Source organism: Dreissena polymorpha, chromosome 6 (genome assembly GCF_020536995.1).
Source record: "Dreissena polymorpha isolate Duluth1 chromosome 6, UMN_Dpol_1.0, whole genome shotgun sequence".
NCBI classification, from domain to species: domain Eukaryota; kingdom Metazoa; phylum Mollusca; class Bivalvia; order Myida; family Dreissenidae; genus Dreissena; species Dreissena polymorpha.
Genome location: NC_068360.1, coordinates 51,098,490 through 51,121,253, shown reverse-complemented (window position 1 = coordinate 51,121,253; position 22,764 = coordinate 51,098,490).

The following is a 22,764-nucleotide window of genomic DNA, read 5'->3' as shown; positions in this document are numbered from 1 at the left end:
TGAAGGTCAAGGTCACTGTGACCTTCAATGTTAAAATTGTTATATGCATTCAAAACATAACACAAGGTTTGCTCATGCCTTGAAAAGTACTTACATTTCATTTTGACCTTTGAACAATATTTCAGTAATTTAAGTATTGCATTGACAAAAACACGAAAGGTACTTTCCTGTCATTTAAATCAAAAATCCGGCTTCAATGCGGTCATCTCCGACCGCGGAACTCTTGTATTTGTTTTTATAGTAGTATTCAATTGGTGTTGGTTGTGCCATAAGTCTATAAAACCTGTTGCATTGAGAATTTATTTTATTTTATTTATCCATTTGAAGTTATTGTCAGGGAGAATCATCATATAGTTATATATCTGCGCTGCAAACTTATTTTGTTTCCCGTTAAGTATTCTAGTCCAGAAAGATATCATTTTTGCTTGAATTGTAATTGATATTGGGTACCTTCCAAGCTCTCCGTGTAAGAAAGATATAGGTGTTGAAGTTTTAGCATGTGTGATTTTTCTTAAAAATTTATTGTGGATTCTTTCTAGTATATCAATGTTTTCGTATCCAAATATTTCAGATCCGTAGGTCAGAATAGGGAGCACAGTGTGGTAAAAGAGCTTTATAATAAGGTCGATTGGGAGGCTGGCATTGTTTGCCCTTGTAAAAAGTAAGTGCATGGCTTTGGTTGCTTGTTCTGCTATATGTTTGCGTGCTTTAAGAAATGATCCATTGCTTGAGAAAGTGAGACCAAGATAATAATAGTTGTCTGTTATCTCAATAGGTGTATTACAAATGTAAAAATTGAAGTTTTGTGTCTTGCTCCGAATATTATTATTTTAGTTTAGTTATATATATTTTCTCCTTGTCTTACTCCAATTTCTGAAATAAATGTAGGAGAGACAGTGCCATTGTGTGAGATACAGGATTTAATATTACTATACATGCTAAAAATGATGTTAAAAAATTTACCGTTTATTGAGGTTTTTAGAAGCTTGTGCCAGAGGCCTACTCTCCATACCTTATCGAACGCCTGCGAGAAACAATGCACAATAGAGTTTTTGTTTCCGTTTTTTTAGTATTTCTATTAAAGAGTGTAGTGTAAAAATATGGTCGCTGCAAGAATAACCTTTTCTGAATCCTGCTTGGTTTTCATCTAGAAGATTGTTGTTTTCCAAGAATTGAGTTAATCTTTGATTTAGTACAGAGGTGAACAGTTTTCCAAGACAGCTTAATATTGTTATTGGTCGATAGTTATTGGGATCTTTAGAGTCACCTTTGTTTTTGAAAATTGGGATGATAGTACCTTCAAGCCATGTTTGGGGAATAATTCCAGTATCAATAATACAGTTAAACAGTTTGCAATAAAGGGGTATTAGGATTTCTTTGGTTGATTTAATATATTCATTAAGAATGTTATCTGAAGGGCTTGAGGCTTTAGAGTTTTTTAGGTTATTTATACATTTAATTATTTCATGTTCAGTGAGTGGCGCGTTTAGGTACATATTTGAGTCATTCGTGGTGTGTATATCATTTTCGAAACTGTCATCATCAATTGTATTTGTATTTATGATCTTGAAGTGCTCGTAGAATTCATCAATGGAGGGTGCCTTATTTAATTCAAAAATTTCCAGTATTTTTTTGGGTTTGTTTCGTTTAATGATCTAAGTTTGGAAGAAGTGTTTTCATTATGTTTATTAATGAATATATTCATTGTTCTTTTGTATTGCTTACTTGCATTTTTTAATCTTAATTTGTTCTCATTATTTTTATTTTTTGTATATTCGTCTTTAGCATTATGGTAGTTTTGTCTTGCTTGAAAACATTTTGGTCCGAACCAGGGTTTGTTGTTTGGCCTATTTACTATATGCTTGTTTCTAAATTTTTCAGGGAACGTTTGAAGTGCTGTGTTGTGAAAAATGGACTGTAGTTCGCTGGTTATAATTTCAACTGTTTCCTTGGATTGAGGGTAGGTGTTAAGTTGTGATATTAGATTGTTTATGTCTTCCATATTTATGTTTTGCTTAAAATTGTTTTCCATACCTTGTTTCCAGGCAGGATGATGAAAGGTTGATTTAGTGTCTTGTTTTGGCATTTGGTTGTTCAATATTCTAAAGGTCCATGTAAGAGCGCTGTGTCCATCAGAGAATAAGGGATCTGTTTCAATAATCTCAAATGAGGTAATGTTTGTGAAGCAATCGGCTGTTGCAATGACATAATCAACGACAGACTTATCTCGAAAAGTGAGGGCACCTGAATTTTTATCTGAGTATAGTCTACCATTGAGGAAAAAAATGTTACAGTTTTTACAGATATCGAGCATTCGGAACCCATGCATATTTGTTTTTTGGTCTAGGGAAACCCTTGTGAGTGGAACTGAAAGATTTTCAAGGATGAAACATTTATCAAGTTGTTGTTGAATTTCTTCGTCAATATCGAACAGGTTGTTAAGGTGTGGGTCAGAGCGTATAAAATCCTTCATTGAACCTGTTCGAGCATTTGTATCGCCAGCTATGCAAACATATTTAAAGTTACTGCATTTGTCATTGATTTCATTTTCCAAAACGTTAAACAAGTCTTCATTAAAAAACCTTGAATTTTCTGGTGGCAAATACAGTGCACCTAGTAAGATATCTTCATCTAAATTGAATAAGCTTTCGGATATAGAAACCCAGAGTATGTATTCCGAGTTATTTGGGACAGCGTGAACATATTGGCTAATATTGTCTTTTATATATATATACCAATGCATTCTGATTTTCTTCTATAATTTTGCATCCTGTGTTTGGATATTAAATGGAAGCCATTAAGATCAACAATGTCATATTCATCAAGATGTGTTTCTGAAATGCAAAACAAGTCATAAATATTTACAAAGTCAACAAATTCAGGGTAATTTAAACGTTTTTTTAGGCCACTTACATTCAGACAACATAATTTTAAGTTTGTTTCTGATTTCAGGTTACGCAGAGCGCCTCTCCCCCCTTGGGCCTATTTGTGAGAGTTCGAGGGATATGCACAGCTCGTGTTCAGGGGATCCAAATGAACATCGTTTTCATTAGTGTTTGTGTGAGCAGTTTGGAGAGTTCTGGAATTAACACCTGCTGCAGATCGATCAGTGTTTGTTTGGGTGTTCGTTGACTTTGATGTCCCTGGGCGGTGGAAAGCGGATTCCCCCGAGGCATTCAGCTCGTCTTGTATTTGGAGTAGATAACGTTATATATGTTAACTATGAGTATGGGGAGACCAATGTGAGGGATGATAGAAAACTTTCAAAAGAGTTTGCACTCCTTGTAAATTAACAGAAAACAGCTCCGCTTTGAACCTGTCACGATATGTGATTAATTTGCCAACTTTTGTCAAGGCGTGTTACAACAAATTAAACAAAGCTCGATGAATGTTTCAAGATAAATGCACATGTAAATACCTTGAACGGAACAAGAGCGCTTTAAAACATATCGATACTAATAATAATGATACTAATACGAATAAAATTAATATTAATAACAATAATATGAATTATAATACCAACAAATAATAATAATAATAATATTATTATTACTACTACTACTACTACTTCTACTACTAATATTATTATTATTTTTAATAATAATAATAATAAGAAGAAGAATAATGAAAATAATTCAACTACTACTACTACTAATAATAATAATAATAATAATGTTAATACAACTTATAATAATAATAATAATAATTCGAACATAACGTTGAAGTATTTATGAATGAAATGTTTCGTTTTACTGACGGCATACTTCTAAGCTTTCTACCCACAGCCAGTACATAAGCTGCAATAGTTTAATTGAGTAAATATACATTTGTGATCACGGACGCCTAAGGATAATAAATCATTTGGAAGCGTTTTTCATTCATTAAAACTGCATGTGAACTCATTGATCCACTGCTCGCACAGCATCTTTCATAAAGCGTCATCCCCAATCACTGTGGTCAAAGTTTTCAATTTCTTCTCTCATATAGATTATCGTTATTTGCGGTGGCCTGTAATTTTACAAATTTTAACAAAGAATAGTTCCTTTCGCTGATGGCGCTCTTCTGTATTATACCAGCTTTCAATCACCTGTCCTGCTCGTTATGGGCCTGTATGTAGCATCTTTCTGTAGGGCAGCCATCCATGCTCTTACATGCTGTTTGAATACTGCCTGTATCATGTTATGATATCCATGATAAGTACAGGGAGCTTTATTTTCTTTCTAAGTGGCATACATTATAATATAACCATCAATTGGTTGACTCAGTTATTTAATGATTGCGTTGGTGTAAACGACATTCTCTTATAATAATACCCAATTGAATCAGCGAATATCGCGTTTGCACCTGTCTATTACAGATCGTGATAAACTATTAAACATTACCATCCTTAACTCCTTAAATTATGTATTGCTTCCATATTATCTACTAACTTTAAAGCACGCTGATTAACTTTAATCATTTAATGAATAAGCCCAATATACAGTTTCAAGTATAAATACTAATAGGCACACTTTTCAGTCATATGCAATTAAACTATAAAGTGGAAATAGAGTTTGCATTTAGCCGTGTTATGCTAATGTTACCAACGTAAGGGTTACAAAAAAAGGTACCAAACTCTTATTGAGTTTTAATCCAGTAGCTAGTCAATTGTCTTCAAACCTGTCTTCAAACCCACAATACAAATTAATTGTGTGTGTGCATTTGTTCTGTCCGTCTTAAGTGCCTGTTTACTTGTGTAAAAGTGTTGTTGATCATCGTGTTGGTTAATGATTAATTGATCATCGTGTTGATTAATGATTAAAATGGTTCAAGTACAATTTTTTTAACACGGTCGTTTGTTCCGTTATGTAATTATAATACATACATAACACTTTTTTTTTAATTAGTCTGAACATAACCTTAGTAGCCTTAAGAGCGCCTTTGACTTTCTGATCTGATTTACTTTTTGTCTTCAACAGTTCATGAACAGTCCAACCACCGCATTCAGAATTAACCATGTCTGATTTGCAACCTGTGCATGAGCATGACAATTCTCTGGTCGCTATTGAAGTATTTCCGAAAGGAACAACAGCATGAAGCTTAAAAGTCCCTTTTATTGCTTTGATGTTTTCATTTCTAGTTTTAAGATCATCGGCCGATGTTTCGTACATCTCTTGAGATACATAATAGTATGTCACTGCAGTTTCATTTTCAGACTGATTTGCTGCCCATGAGAAGAAATCCTGCGCATTCTGGATTACTACTTTGCCTTGCTTTATAGCCATGTCTGCTGAACGTTTAACACAACCGCCCAACCCATCACACGGGTCCTTCCCATGACCACTCTCTAGGTAATCCCAGCTTCCACTAACTCCAAATAATGTTTCATGTCTTGTTAAAAATTCGAATATGCTCTTGTTCCGATATTGAGATGTGGGAGAATCGGTAAGGTAATGTATGTGCTTCAAATTTGGATATTCAGACTTAACTATTGGAACTAGATTTGACACCATAGAAATAACCATTCATGCATTGTGTATGTTGAGATCAGATATCCCTACGATACTCTTATGCGTTTTATCATGAGTCTTTGGGAAATATGCAACGCTGGTATGCAGGGTTACTTGTTCACTTGTCCAATAAGCTGATTGCACTTCGTCAAGTGCGGTGCACGTAAAGTTTTCAGCAAAGTCCATCCATATAAGAACATGGCCATTTTCTAGATTTTCACGACGACGTCTCATTTGACTATATTGATTCTTTACTCGGTCAACATGAGCCCTAAATTCTTTCACGTCCTTTGTAAACATTTCAATGAACTCTGCCCTTGTAACTTTAGTCATCAACTCGTTTCCACTGTGTAAATGTTACATGGGACCCATGTATTTGTCTGAGCTTCTCCTGTATGTCTGCATCGGTGTTGTTCTGTATAAAATTATCAGGGTTTTTCGTTCCAGCTACATCTTGAATTGCCTTTATTTTCAATGCAATGTTTTGATGAAGCGACCACAAACATGTATTTCGACTGCTGAAATTTACCAATAAAACATGTTTTGGTCTCAAACTACTGAATGTTGACCTTGAAATCTTGATATCCGGGTATTCTAACATAAACTTTGCATGTAAATTGTGCAGATAGTCAGTCAATATTCTCTTTTGGTGTTTCTGCTTCTGGTCTTTTTTTCCGGGCATGGTCACACAATTATCCTCACGTTGAAGGAATTCATGAACTTATCTCTTGACAAGCTGACTTCTACTTGATTCTTTTTTATTTTGACCTGCATTGTTTAGCTTTCTACTTATACCCAGCATCTTCCCAAATGCTCGTACACATTAATATTTCTTTGCTATTTTCAGTTTACAGTTTTTTAAAGCATTCGTTGCTTTGATTTCTTCGTTTAAAACATGAAACTGTAGTAGTTTTTTAAGTTTTGTGTGACGTTTGGGTGTTAATCCTGCATCTCTTAAATCCATATTTGCCTTTGTGTTTGGTGTAAACGTTTCTGTGGTGTTATTTGACTTGGCAGGATCTTTCCTAGGTGTTTCGCTTGTTGCGGGGTTGGGAATGTCTGTGATATCAATGGAACAACTTTGCATATCAGGATTACCACTTGCATTTCGTTGAGATGTACTGTTATGTGGACTCTGTCTTGTGTCTGATGTGTTTTTTTTTTGGTCTGTCTTGCTCTCTCTAACCGTTTCTGTATACATTTCTCCTCTGTCTTTAATTGTGCATTTAAAAATTCAAGTTCTTTAATCTGCTTTTCAGCCTTTTGTAACTCATTGCAACTTTAGATCCCCTTTTTTGTTTGAAATCCAGTTTAATTGTTAGAGTGCCTTTGTCATTACTTCTTGTTTGTACTGATTCTGTGTTTAAAACTGCATCTAGTTCTTCCTTTTTTTCATTGTTTCTCTTTACCCTTTTTAGTGTTTCTTTACGTCTTTTCTTGGCTTCTGTGTCACTCAACAGAGCTACTGGTATGTATGACTTTCGTTTTCTCTCTCTTTCTTTCTTGGCATAACTTCCAGACTCTTTTTTCTTATTTTCTCTGTATCTTTTCTGGATTTCAGCCCTTGACAGAGGCATCCTACAAGTATATATATAAGAAAGTATGTATAAGAACATTTTTTAAGACATATTACGCAAAATCAAGCTCAATTTTACACAGGTCAAACTTTAAAGAGGTAAGGGGTTAAAAATTAACTTCCGTTACATTTCACTTTAACATTTTGTGCTTAATATCTATACATTGCCAAAATGATATACAACACTGGAATACTTATTTTATGACTATTTACTTACTGCAAATTTATAATAATAAACAAAGCTAGATAACATGTATAATAATTCAAAATGACCACAATTTGCAATTGTTTTTAACTTCCGTTACATTTAGAAATTTATACCTCAATATCCAAAAATGATTTCTGGTAACGTACATAGGTTTCCAAAGAAAGAGTATGCATACAAACAAATATCATGGAGCCAAAGTTGAAACTAAAAATTAACCCAAAAGCTTTAGTTTTTTTTACGTTTAAGTGCTTTCATTTTTTTATTAACTTCCGTTACATAGTCGTTTATGAGCCGTGAAATTGTTATTGCACGAATTATGAAAATATTTATTTAGAATATGTTTTGGTTGTAGTCTACAGTATGTTAAAACAAACTCATAAGTAAATATAACAAAAATGCTTATCAACAAAATCAAAACATAAAGCAAACAAAATTAACATTTTACTAACCTTCAGTTAAATCGGTTGAAGCGATGTAAAACGTACGGTCGTGTCAGTTTGGTAAGGACAACTATTTGGCAAAAAGATATGAAAAAAGTAAGCTTAATTAAATTGAAGAGCTAGTCTTTTATGTTTAAAAGAACTTTGTTATTCATACCATTAGGGTGTAATGTTTTAAGTCTATGTATATAGTAAGTTTCTTTACATAGACGATCTATGTTGTTGTTAACAACATCAATTGGCATAAAGGAAAAGTCATTTGCGCTGTGGTGATCTTCATTAAAATGTGATGCGACCAAAGTTGAAAATTCAGGGTTAGAAAAGTTTCTTATGTCAAATCGATGACTGTTCATTCTTTTTGACACCTGTTGCATGGTTTGTCCAACGTCAGGGTTCGCACATGGCTTGAAAAGTGCTTGAAAACGAGTCCTAGGCTTGAAAAGCCCTTGAACAAAGGTTGGCCTTAAAACAGTGCTTGAAAAGTGCTTAGTTCATGTAACAGGGTTCGCACAGGGCTTGAAAAGTGCTTGAAAACGAGTCCTAGGCTTGAAAAGCCCTTGAACAAAGGTTGGCCTTGAAAAAGTGCTTGAAAAGTGCTTATTTCATGTAAAAAAAGCCTTGAAAATGTGTATTTCTGCTCAAAATTACTTTTATCATCGCTTTAATTATAAACTTAAATCGTTCTTAAGGGAAATATTACGAAAATTTATCATAAATTCCTTCGCGAAAAAAGTTGAGTACGAAATTAAGTTTCGTACACTATTGAGTACGAATCGTTATGTGTACACGTCACAGATTATGTGTACTACGTCAGAGGTTCTCCATTGTGATCAATTTTCGCGAGTGAAAACGCAGCGATGAGGAAGTGTTGTTTCAAACCAGGGTGGTTAACTGAATATTACTGGGTACAGAAAACAAAGGACATTTGAAAAGCACATTGTCGCGTCTGTATGAAGACCATTGGTGTCGGGGTATGGGGGGAAGCGCTTTGAAAAGCCACGAGAAAGAGGAAACCCACAAAGAAAACATAATTTGAAAAGCAATGTGTTTGCTTGTAAAAATTTAAAAAGTAAATAAATACAGTAATTCTACCAATTTAGAATCATCCGGCAAAAACGTTTATTCTTTTGACCACAATAATTTCTTTCGGGATTTAGTGTCAATGTGAGGAGATGTAAAAATAAAGGGTAACATTTAATTTGTATGATAACAGGTTAGGCCAGACGACATATGCAGTTTTTTGTCAAAAATAGCCAATTTAAGTTCACCCTTTGGAAAATTATTAAAAATCATTCACCTTACAGAATTAGTATTTCAAAACATTGTCATAGCATTTGTTTTCAATCAGCAAACAGTTTATTTGAAAATAATAAAGCCTTCTATATCCATATGCACATTTTCAAAACATAACTCATTCAATCAGTTCCGGTCAACTTTTTGCTGCATTTTATCACCCTGTAAGCTATTTACAAAAAATTTCTTGCTAAAACTTTGTTAATTTATTCCTTTTCCTAATGTATACCTTAGACACTTATCATTTTGTTTTTATTGGGGCATTATGGAAAATTAAATACAAATTAATCGGAACTGCTGATAATCCGGAACTGGTTGACAAACTGAATGTGAGACTCATTGTGTTAAGGATGGAAAACACGTATGCAATAACTACAAATAACATGTATGCGTTATTGTGGAATAAGTTTAATTTGTTTGAGCAAATACATGATGTTTACTGTGTTAAACTTGCTTGAAAATGCATTTTTTTAAGGAAACTAACAAACGGTTCTCGGCCTTGAAAATGAAAATTTGGCCTTGAAAAGTCCTTGAAAAGTGCTTGAATGTAGGTTTGAGATTTCTGTTTGAACCATGTGTAAAAAAGCCTTGAAAATGTTTATTTCTGCTCAAAATTACTTTTATCATGGCTTTAATTATAAACTTAAATCGTTCTTATGGGAAATATTACGAAAATGTATCATAGATTCCTTCGCGCAAAAAGTTGAGTACGAAATATAAGTTTCGTACAATATTGAGTACGAAATGTTATGTGTACACGTCACAGATTATGTGTGCTACGTCAGATGTTCTCCATTGTGATCAATTTTCGCTAGTGAAAACGCAGCAATGGGGAAGTGTCGTTTCAAACCAGGGTGGTTAACTGAATATTCCTGGGTACAGAAAACAAATGACATTCGAAAAGCACATTGTTGGGTCTGTATGAAGACCATTGATGTCGGGGGTATGGAGGAAAGCGCTTTGAAAAGCCACAAGAAAGTGAAAACCCTCAAAGAAAACATGAAATTGAGAAGCAAACAGGGTTCCTGCGATGTGTTTTTTGTTAAACAGGAAGGTACTATTGTTAAAACTGTTAAATCTAAAACAGACTTAAAAAACAACAGCCCATCTGTGTCGAACCAGGAAGGCACAGCCACATGCAGAGAGTGTGCAGATAGAAGATTCAAATTCCAGGACCTTCGCAACTTTCAGCTGTAGTATCAAACTCGCAGACATCCATAGACAAATTCGTTTAAAAAAAATGATATGTTGAACGCGAAAGTATTGTGGGTATTTATACCGTTTGCACACAACCATCCTTTAATTCCAATAAAAACATTACAAAGTTTTTTCAAGTTGTGTTCCATGACAGTACCATAGCAAAGCATAATTATGTGGCTGTTTTGGGGCTAGCTGAACATTTCAAAACTGTACTTTATAGTTCTATAACTTAAATAGTGGACAGTACTCAGTGTCTCAGTACTCAGTGTATTTTGATGAAAGTTTAAACAAGAAAGACCAATCCAAGCAAATGAAAAACGCATTTTTTTAAAGGAAACTAACGTACAGTTTATGGACTTGAAAATGAATATTTGGTCTTGGAAAGTCCTTGAAAAGTGCTTGAATTTAGGTTTGCGATTTCTGTTTGAACCATGAACGTACTGTTTCTTACACTGTTTACATGTAATGAGGTATATTACATCTTTAGATGCACAATTCATATTCTTCTGTAAATCAAATTGCTCGCCTGTTACTGTACTTTTAAATTTTTCTCCAACGTGTATGGATTTACAATGGGAGCAACGTGTTCTTCCATAGGCACTGGACGCACGTGAACTGTTCAAACTGTTCGTAAACTGAGCACGTGTAATGAAGTTTCCTATATTATTAGGCCTTTTAAACGCCAGTATGGGTTTATAAGTTTCATACACACTTCTCACTTCTTCTTTCTGTGACAGGTTAAGTATGTCCCAATATTGTTTATTGCGGCTCCTATGTTTGGCAATGACGGATTATATTCCACTGTAAATGGGATAACTTTTGTTTTTGCTTTATTGCAGGACTGTAATGCGTCTTTTTGAGATAGAGCAGAAACTTTTTCAAATGCACAATCGATAATTTTTTCCGGATAATCTCGCTCTTTGAAATGATGCTTGAGGTCTTGAAGTGACGATATAAAACTGTTGTCATCCGATATAATACGTCTATATCGCTTCGCCTGACTGTATGGTATTCCGTCCTAACACTGTTAAGGGTGGCATGACGTATAGTCAAGATATTGGTGGTTATTGGTCTCCTTTATGTGTATATCTGTTTGAAGTGTTAACTCGTCATTAATAGAAACAGCCACATCGAGAAAAGACACGATTTTCTTAGAAGCTGAATACGTAAACTTCATTTTTGGGTGAAAACGGTTTAATGCTTCAATAAACAATTCAAGCTTCTCTAAAGAGTGGTCCCAAATCATAAATATATCATCTAAAAAGCGAAACCACAGTGTCGGTTTATGTTCACATATTTCAAGGAAGTCTTTTTCAAGTTTTCCCATAAATAGTGAGGCATATGCTGGCGCCATTGGACTACCCATAGCCGTACCCATTTTTTGTAAATAGAAATCATCATCAAATTGAAAATAGTTATTTTCAAGTACAAGTCGTAACAATTTAGAAACTATGTTGCTATTAATGTTGCCATTATGCAAAAATTCTTCACAAGCCTTGATTCCATCGTCGTGTGGGATGTTCGTGTAAAGCGATGACACGTCTAGAGTGACGAGATAGGTTTCTTTACTATTAACTGGCCTATTTTTGAGCTTTTGTATGAAGTCCGTTGTATCTTTGATGAAAGACGGCAATTCAAACATGTATGGTTTGAGAATGGAGTCTATTTATTTCGAAATATTCTCCGTAGGTGAATTACATGCTGACACAATTGGACGACCGGGGTATTTAAGCGGAAGATTTTCCTTTGTTTCTTTGTGAATCTTTGGTAAAATGTAGAAAAATGGAGACCTTATATCCAGTGGTAACGCATCAAATTCGTTTTCAATGCTGGCATGTGATTTTTGTATATCTGCAATGCAATTGATGATACATTTTTTTACATTTTCTGATGGGTCGCTGGGTAGTTTTTCATAATAAATTGCATTGTTTAGTTGACGTAAAACTTCATTTTTGTAATCTATTTTGTTCATAATCACAATAGTGTTAGATTTGTCGGCTTTCTTGATAACAATGCTATCATCTTGGGACAGTTTTCGAAGTGAAGCTAGTTCCTCCTTAGTAATATTACTATACTGTCGTTTTTTACTAGCGGACTGTAATATTTCTTCTGTGATAGCTGTGATATAAAAGTCAAGGTACATGTCTCTACCGGCGAATGGAGTAAACGTAGATTCGCGTTTATTGAAGAATGGCCGTTAAAAGTCTTCATCATTATTAATAATATTAGACTGGGTATCAGGGTTATTTAAGTCATTGAAAAATTCTTAAACGCCTACTGTATTTAAATGTTTCTTCGGCTAACTTAATTTTATCATGAGCACGTATCTTGGGACAAAATTTCAAACCTTTGCCGAGCAGGATATAATCATCATTAGTGAGACGCTTGGGTGAAAGGTTTAAAACTGTTTTCTTTCCTTTCTAAATTTTGCGAAGCCGTTTTTTTGTCTTCCTCCATGTTTTCCGGTCTGAAACACGGACAAAACGTCTCTGTCGTTTCCCCTTTGAGCCGCTTCTGCTACTAGTTGCGCAACGGTTTTTGTTAGGCTGTCCAACGATGTTTGAAGACTTGAAATACGCAGTTGTAGATTTACGTTTGCCCCGTTGCTCAAGGCCTCTGCGTAGGTTTTCTTTGGACCCGGGGCTGCCTCGTTTTTTGACGGTGTTGCTCTATCGTCAGGTATTGAACTGTCGCCTTTTTGTTCCGATGACTGTGTTTTCAATGTGTGATGTAATACTGCGTATTAATAAAAGAAAGGCACAACGTTAAATATATAAGGTTCATCAAACCCGATATTTTTTCGTGTATTCTGCAGAATGCGTCTTTAATTAAAGAAGTTAAATCGAACCACTAAACCGTAGATGATATTTATATTTTAAAAAACAACAACACTTGTTCGATTTGAAAGAAAGCCAAAAATGAAAGTATTACGATCAAAGTGCGAATAAAAGTAGAAATACATTTATAAATGTTAGCAAAACATTACATTTCTAAGCGTTGGAAAATTATTCAATTAACAAAACAATAATAAAATCCCGATTAAGCAACAACCTCCGGATGAGATTATCAAATGTTCAGTAGTAAGACATTCAACAGCAAACAATAACCATTGGTTTAATCAAATAATATTCTTGTCTTGGTGCGAAGGGAAAAGGTCATATTTTTAATAAAGAAATTGACGTAAATGATGCCAACAATTATAGGGGCATACCTGTATATGGATATTTTCACGGATTTCGGCATGTGTTGAAGTTTTAAAAATAAAAATGATGAAATAAATAAAATAATGTAAAAAGTTCAATGTTAACATCGGAATTAAATAGCTCAATAATTAAACAAGAATAAAATTAAAGATAAAAAAGTTATCCTTAACTAGTATCAAACAACTGACCATTTGAGTAAAAGACTAGAACTTAACAACTCGCCCATCCGTGATCGTATAGTAAGTAATATGTGTATGTTATTCTTTATATCAACAATCATCGTACTGTCACAAAATATAATGATAACAACAGAACTCGCCAAATTATTCCTTCGTAATGTTTTAAATTGTTAATGTTTTAAATCGTCAAAATTAGAAATACTGTAATATATTGGTAAAAGTTCAGTATTACCGATTCCTCGCAAAGATAAAAACTACAACGAAAATTTGAAATCTGAAAAAAAATCAATTTCGTCAAATCTATTCACAAGAGGCAAATTAATATCAGACATCAGAATTTTAATATGCTCAATATTTACAACAAATGTAAATGATAAATGAAAATTATGTCGCATTTTTCGTTTACAAAACAATGTATGACCTTACCATCTTAGGCCGAAAAGTAATATATGAAAATATAATAACACCATTTTGTAAATTTTATTTAATGAGATGTATAACTCTGTCAAATGTTATGTATAACTCAAGTCAGAGTTGTCTCCCTTTTTTCAATAACAAAATTAATTCGTTTTCGATTAGATTAATACAATGTTCACATTTTTAAATAACACGTAAAGCGCGCATTGTTTATTTAGAAAGGCTTATATATAATAATTAAGAAATTATTGTATCTGAAAACACGAACTTATCATTATTAACAAATGTATTGTAATTGGTTAGAGTACATCGTTAAACACATCAAAGCACAATAAATATGATCACATCGCCTAACATTTCCCGGAAAGGTGCTTGTATCGGTTGAGCAATTCATTCTTCTTTGCTGCACCTAGAATAAAACATCAAAACATTTATTAATTTATTGTTCTGTGACATTTAATAAAAAAATATATTTAATACAAATTCCGGTTTTATCAACTGGTTTTATCACTACAAAACATGCATGGTGACCAATTATGTACTCGTTTTCCATAATATGATTTACAATACCGTAGAAGTATGATTAAAAACTTACAAAAATTTATTTAAGGCATGTGTTCATATCTTTCTACTTCTGTATTTTAGCGCGTAGTAAACAATCATACTTTAGTATTGATGCAACGTTATCAATAAATATTTGAAATAGCTCATTACGTCACATAGGATTAACGTAATTTTTCATTTAAATGTGCTCTTTGATTGATGTTAAAAAGTGGTAAAGACTAAGATTTTTCTCCATGCAATACAATTACATATAAATACACTATTGATCATTACGTATTGTAAACAATGTAATGACTTATGTAATTGTCCTGCTTGTGGGTAAATTAAATAAAAGGAAAAAAAACACATCCAACCTCTTCAGGGGTGAATATCAACACTTCCTTCAGAATGATAGAAGCAGGACAGTCCATTTTTTTGGAGGGCTGCAGCGCATGCCTTGTTTTCTTTTTAGCATATGAGTGCTGCTCACTGCTAAGTGTCTTTGTCTGAAAAGTATTTTCATATCTCTACAACTTTATGTACATGAAAATGCATATTAGATCTGATATCACACAGTGTTGAGTTTAGACAACTATTTGGACCAAAATTGTTTAAGAACAGATACTGTAAGTCTTATTTCATCATAATATTAGTCAGTATAAAACAAAAGGGTAAACATTTTACTCTTCATGGAATGATTTGATCAATGTTGGCATTTTACCAAGTCCAAAGAAATAAATCTTATATTTTTATCTGAGCATTCATCAAGACAATAAGAACAAAACTTTATTGTTCTGCAATGAAATCAACACCATTTTAAGAATAGTTTTTAAATCCTCTGTCCATCATTACATGTATATTGTATATTTTTTGCATTAAATGGCTTACAGGATGCGCTACATTGATGTTTCAAAGTTTATATATAAAAGATTCTTGTACATTTAGCTGATTCATCTGGATCCTATTTTTTAACAAAATTGTTATTAAATACAATGCTTTCCAATTCAGTAAAGACTGATTTATATGAGACATTGCTATTGTATTGTTTATGAAAATAAAGATTCTGCATACTAACAAGGTGCTCAGGTAAGCTAACAAGAGCATCGCATAAAAGGTGCAGGTGCAGTTTTGAATACATGAAAGCTTGTCAGAATGTTTTGTCTTTTTAAGAGGTCACACTGACCGACCTTGACCTTTGACCTAGTGACCCAAAAATGCATGTGGCATATAGAACTCATCAAGGTGCAGCTAATAGGAACAGGAGATGTTTTTGTCAGAAACACAATGGCCCCTAATGCGCTGCTTTGATTTTTTTTTACCTTAGACCTTAACAGATGACCTTGATCTTTCACCACTCAAAATGTGCAGCTCCATGAGATACACGTGCATGCCAAATATCAAGTTGCTATGTTCAATATTTCAAAAGTTAATATTTCAAAAGTTATTGCAATGTTACAAAGGTTAAAGTTTTGGGACAGAATGACAGACGGACAGGCCAAAAACAATATACCCCCGATCATTCGATCTGGGGGCATAAAAATAATGTATAAAGATACATAGAATCACATTGTTCTTAAAAAAAGACAAAGTACAAAATAATGTTTTCACCTTCATAAGTCTTCATTTTAAAACTTTATTTGATTTTTGAAAGACAATTCATAAGGAATTTTGTGACAGGATATGGGAATGAACAATACTTAATCAATTGGGGAAAAATTATTTCAATTCTTTTAAGTCAAAATATTAATGCAAGTCAAAAGCTATCTGTGAGGCATGTTTTTTTCTACTTACCCGTTGTGATAAATATTCAGGCCACATAAAAGCTTAATAGATTTGATAACATCTTTACAAACTTATTGTATAATAATAATTAATACCATGGTGTATTGCAAACATTTCACCATTTAAGAAATATATGAGTGTGGCAGAATTTATAGGTGCCAGTGTTAATTTAGTATTAATTTAGTAAATGGTGAATAAATAATAATAACATTAAAAAAATAAACTCCACATCTTTTTTAATATTTTTCTCTAATATGGTTCATCTTGAAGGACATACGCTTTTTGGTACAAATTCAAGTGATTTATTTATTAACATAGTAATCAAATACTGAGAAAACACTGTTTAATGCCCCTGTGTAGCCATGGCTGTGAATACATGGCTATCATCACCTGGGTATAAATACCCATGCATCCAGAACAGTATTAACAGATTGCACTGCTGTTACTTAATAATAAGTAAATGAAAATAAATGCATGCAGAACAATGTACGCTGAATTGCCAACAGTTGATACAGTTGATACCGTTATTTTCCATTAGAAGTTTACTGTGTTTATTTAAAAAGCACTGGGATTATAATTTGTTAAATAATCAGAGCTCGAGTCAATGTATTCAAAATGACAATAATGGAAGGTAATTGTATTTCTCTTCAACTAATAATTGATAATATTTGACAACAACTTCATTAATAATATTCACTCTAGTCAATGTCTACAAAACGGTAGTGTCAATTATGTAAGGAAAACAAAAATGGAAATGCCGAATTTGTTGGTGCTATAACCAATTATTTAACGATTATACTATCAATTTCATGTTTTTAAATTTGTGCTTTTGCATCGTTAAAACAACTAAATAAAAGTATCTTGTCTTCATTGCAATTTCTCTTGTGAAGATTGGCAGACAACATCTTGAAAACTTTGACAAACATGCGGTAGAAGTTTTTTTACAGCAATTTTTTTGTTTCCTAACCATGTTGCCAAATTGTCCTTACATTACTGACTCGACGAGGTCTACAAAACGGTCGTGTCAATGGGCCCAGTGTCAATATTGTAAGGAAAACAAAAAGGGAAGCTAAATGTGTTTCTTTCAAAACAACTAATTTTTAAAGATTAACATGTCTCTCTTTTCATTCAAATATATTTGAGTTTCTTTCAAACGCCAGCTGGTGACAACCACAACAATCAATGACACTTTGAAGAATAATTAATGTATGGTTCTTTCAGTTTCAACAGAAATCATTACGTTTAGAGGGCGACACGAATTACCCAAATCTACCAAAATCTTCCCATATTGACCCAAATCTACATAAATCTTTGTAAAAATAATTATTTTACATCATGTTTGTGTGATGATTACTATTGTTTTGTTTAATACGTATGGTTTGCGGTAGATGTCGTAAAGCGAAAGTCGTGATAGTGAACTACGTACGGTTTGCGGTAAAGGCTTAAATAAAGTAAACACGCGGATGCAGTTCAGGAAAATTGTAGTAAATTCGTAATGAAAGACGTATTTAAATGAGGTACATGTATTGATTAAAATTGAATAACACTTCCGAGAGGGGAATTTTAAAAATATTTTGGGGAAAAATATATACTCTAAAGATGGGGGAATGGGGCCGAATAACGCCGAATATTTCATCCAAAAAAAACACTGGTTGCATAATGTTACCTTTTTGGTCACATAACCCCAAACCGGAACTCCTGTTTTTAGGGTAACATGCAGTCAGTTTGATACTTAGCACACATTGTTCAGTGCATGCTGCATAGGATTTGTAAAATACATTGCAAATGGAATGTTTTGGTATCAATTTGAAGGTATATTTGTAAGCAATAAGAAAAAAAGCCATTTTGTGCTCTACTTTTTCTGTTGATGGTTCCCGGCTTTGAAAGTAGGTCATACTATTTGAGCCCAAAATGGTCGCCTGCACAGCTGTCAAAACCGGTTTGCCTATTCTAAGGTGAATATTTTGAGTTACAATGTATAGAATTTAATGACATCCATTTGTTCAAAAGATTATGCATTTATCTTTCCAATGATGTATGATGATATAGTGGGTCATTGCTTGATCATGGTAAAAATTGATATCGAACTTCAACTATTTTATATGTAATATAGAAGGAAATTAATTGCGCATGCGTAACCTATTGGTCGGTTATAAATACATTGTTTCTCTATATATAGTATTCGATTTAGACGAAAATAGTAATTTACGTGGAATGTCATATTAGTTTTCCATTAAAACTTTGATCTTGCCGTGTGTGTTTATGGACGTTATTATGTTATACTTATTATTGTATTTCATTAAGAATTAGAAAGTGTAGCCCTTTTTGTAACCTGTTTTTAGCAAACGATTCGCGGCTTAATAAGACACGGTAAATAGTTAAAGCGACACTTTCATTTAAAGGTTTAATGTGAACAATATTAAATGAAACCTTTTTTGGTATTAATATATTTTATTGACATTTTATTCGATACTTGAAAAGGTGTTTAGTCTTTAAAAAGATGTCGCTGATATTGTTAATTTCAAGAACTGTTAATATGCTCAATGTTGTATAAGAAATTGAATAGTTTCACCGAGTTGTATTCCCGCCTAAAATCCGATATCGTAAAACGCTCAACGGTTAAGAATAAGGTCTGAATAAGTTTAAGTATTCAGATCCGAATATCAGCAGCTGTGCCAGCTGGGAAGCCCCGTTTTGGCTTTAACAACCGCAAGCGAAACAACATACTTTTTTAAGTCTTGCACTTAGACTCCATGATCACAGAAATAACATTGAAATCCCCAAACCAAGATAATATTTGCATTAAGAGTAAGGAGTATGCACAAGAGTTAAATTGGTTGATAGAACGAGAAAGGGTAACTTATCTAAAGGATTTAAGTATAGTGTATGTCCATTAATACAGTGTCGGAGACTTTTTTCGCTTTTAATGAACTATTCGATTATCAGTATTATGTTTCGATGATTATTATGTCTCACTCCAGGGGTGGCGAAATCTCAAAAACTATACTTGTCCACGGACAACCATTGAGGAAATTTAACTTGTCCGTTGCTGAACGAATTGTATTTCAATAGTACATTCATTATAGCAGTATATTATAAACAATATAAAGACTTTCTAAAACTTTTAATCTTGCAAAGCTAGTGTTATTAAAACATGTGATGAACATAAGTACATCGTAATCTTAACAAATTAAACTAGTTCAATATGTCGACCTTATCAGACTGAGGCTCTGCGCCGCTACTTGTAGCAATTTGATTATATCATCAACTGGTAACCATTGAAAATCTGTGAGCCAAGTTTCTTCAAAAGTTGTGGTGCGTTTAATAGATCATATTTTTTATCATAATCTTTCTTAGTTTTTTTGGGGAGATGGACTGCTCAAAGCTTCGGGTTTCTGCTCCGTTGTTGAAGATTAAAAAAAACTATATGTTCCATTTTTACCATTAAAGTCGTCTTAAATAACAAGGTAGACCGTGTTTTGATTATCTTACTTTGATACTTTTTATTTCCGTCTGATTGTAAAAATAAAGAAACCAGTCTGTACACTGTCTAATAGTCGGGCCGAATGTTTAAAATGCGGCATGCTCCTGGTCTCTTATAGAATAAGGGAGATCACTGCGCAGGAGAGTGCCCGTATTTTAGCTTGATTGCTCCGCAAATAGCACTGACAATGTAATCGCATGTCAACATCCGGTTTTGTAAAACTTACTTTCGGCTTTAATACAATGTATTTTTTTGTACACCTGGACCTGACTTTTAAAAAACTTGTTGTCCACGGACAACTTAATTGAAAAAAATCAGTTGCCCAGACAAGCAAATGTACGACTCGGGCAACTCAGACATTTGATTTCGCCACCCCTGCACTCATAATGAGCTTCTTCACCTTTATTCATGATTTAAATTTTGTTCATGTACGTTTATGTATGTTTTGTTTACTTGTGATTATGTGCGTGGTAGCAAAGGGCTGGTGCGTATTTCTGCATTTTTGTTTTCTTTTTGTTGATTTCTTATGAAAATATGTTGTTCTCGTGGGCCTCATATGGCGTATTAGATCGAAATAAACACCTACCATATATTCTTTAAAAAAATGTTTTATTAAAGGGGCCTTTTCACAGATTTTTGGCGTGTTTTGAAGTTTGTCATTAAATGCTTTATATTGATAAATATAAACATTGGATCTAAAAAGCTCCAGTAAACAATCAAGAATAAAATTTAAAAAAAGGGAAAAGAAAGTAGCCCGCATCAGGGCTCGAACCAGTGACCCCCGGAGTCCTGGAGTAAAAACCAATTAGACTGCTCGGCCATCCTGCCAAGTATGTATAAGCGACCTATTTTAAACTTAATATAAGCAATCTTCGTAGTTTCACAAAATTAAACGACAAAAACGGAATTCTCCAAATTATTCAATCGTTTCGCGTTGCGACGCTTAATAATTTTCAGGTTTTTAAATCGCCAAAAGATGCGTATAATGGCTATATTAGACCATGGTAAATGTTCCGTATTACTGTTTCCTCACAAAAATCATAACTAAAACGAAAATTTGCGAATCTGAAACAACTTTTTTCAATTTTGTCAATTTACCAAAACGTGAAAAGATACCTTTAAGTATTATTCCGTGTTTGCTGTCAAACACATTTTTATTAAAGAATACATTTCATAACGTTGCGCAACAATTAATGATGCATACAACTGGTAGTTTTAACACACACATATAGGTTTCATTTAATTAAAGAGTACAGAAAGCTAAAAAGTGATGTGGTTTGTTGTACAACAACAATTGGTTATGTGAAGGTCGCAGTGGTGTAGTGGATGAGGTGTCCGCCTAGCGATCGGGAGTTCGTGGGTTCGCTCCCTACTCGGGGAGCAATCTCATTATCTCCTCCACAGACACCAAGTACTGGTTCTTCCCAGGAAACGGACTCGACAATGTCCACATCTGCCTATAATAGGCCTTCCTGTAATAGTTAGCAATTGACTGTAGGAAGTACGAAGTAGAAGTAGAAGTAACCTATTCAAAAAATAATTTCGTTCAAGATAATTCAATGTAATTCTATAAACGACAAACACACTTCGTGTGTTGTGTATGTTTATTTTTAAAATGTACATAAGTGGTTTAAAAGCACAATTTTTACACATTTAAGAGGTCATTTATGATTAATGATAATTTTATGCATTAGCAAAGATTTAACGAGAAAAACTGAAGTTTAAGTTGAAATCAATTTGTTATAGGAAAACGACGGTAGCCGTTTAGACGTAAGCGGGGTAGCTTACGTCTAATTATTTTGACTAATATTGTCGTATGCTTCTAGTTGTTCGGCTTTCACTCTTTAAGTTCTCAGTAAACTGTTTTTAAATAAAGCCCTCCATTATTTAAAACGGTGCTAATTAATTGTGGAAGGTAGAAGATAATAAGCGCGTTACCAACTGTATGTGTCAATTTTACGCGTACTTGAGAAACTGTGTGAACGGGTCAGATTTGTGAAGGTGATACTTATTATTAATTATGAATGGTTGACTTTGTATTGACAGCAAGACTCCAACACAGCTAGCTATTCGATGTAACGCTGTATTAAAAGTCGGGTGGTTGTAGAGAATAAGTGACAGAAACAATTTTCTTTTCACATAAAACACATAGAAATGAAAATCAATAACAGCATATTTTTTAGAAACCACAAATGATATATAATAATGCATCATCATATTAATTCAATGCGGATGCTAACAAGTATTGCTATCTCAAATACTTTTAATAACCTTTTTAAAGGTACCGTAGTGCGCAATTGTAGACAGACAGTTAACTAGAGTCTCATTTTTGCACACACAATTGATTATATGATTGAAACATGTGTCATTTACTGAAATATAATTAAAGGTAGTTTAGTTAAAATGCATACAATAAAATGTACAAATCCACTCAATTTGAGTTACAAGAGACTATGGACAGATTTATCGTGATATAAATATCATTTAAACATGTTAAAGGTGCAGATAGATATACGTGCAAAAGTACCATACATATAGTGCTTACGATATATTAAAATGTCGTTGCAGGTTTTGGCAGTGTATTTAACAAAGGACTCATTAGACATTAACTGACAAGATTGGGGTTATCGTTTCATAGTCCCAATGCATCGGTATTTTCCTCGTTTCAAAGCATACATAGAACAGTCTACATAAAAACTAGATGCGATTTTTGAACATAACAATTCCGCCGGAAGTCCGTCAACCACACAAGCTTTTCGTTTAGAGACTGTGCGGCTTGTTTCACGTCTAAGATAGAGATTCCATCTTTTAAAATGTCGCTTTCACGAGAGTTTACATGATGATATGGGTTAACATTATTTTGGGTTTCTGCATTATCTCCTGATTTATATAAATTTTCAAAATCTGTTTTCCATTTATGGAGAACTGAGTATTAATTGTCCGGTTTTTA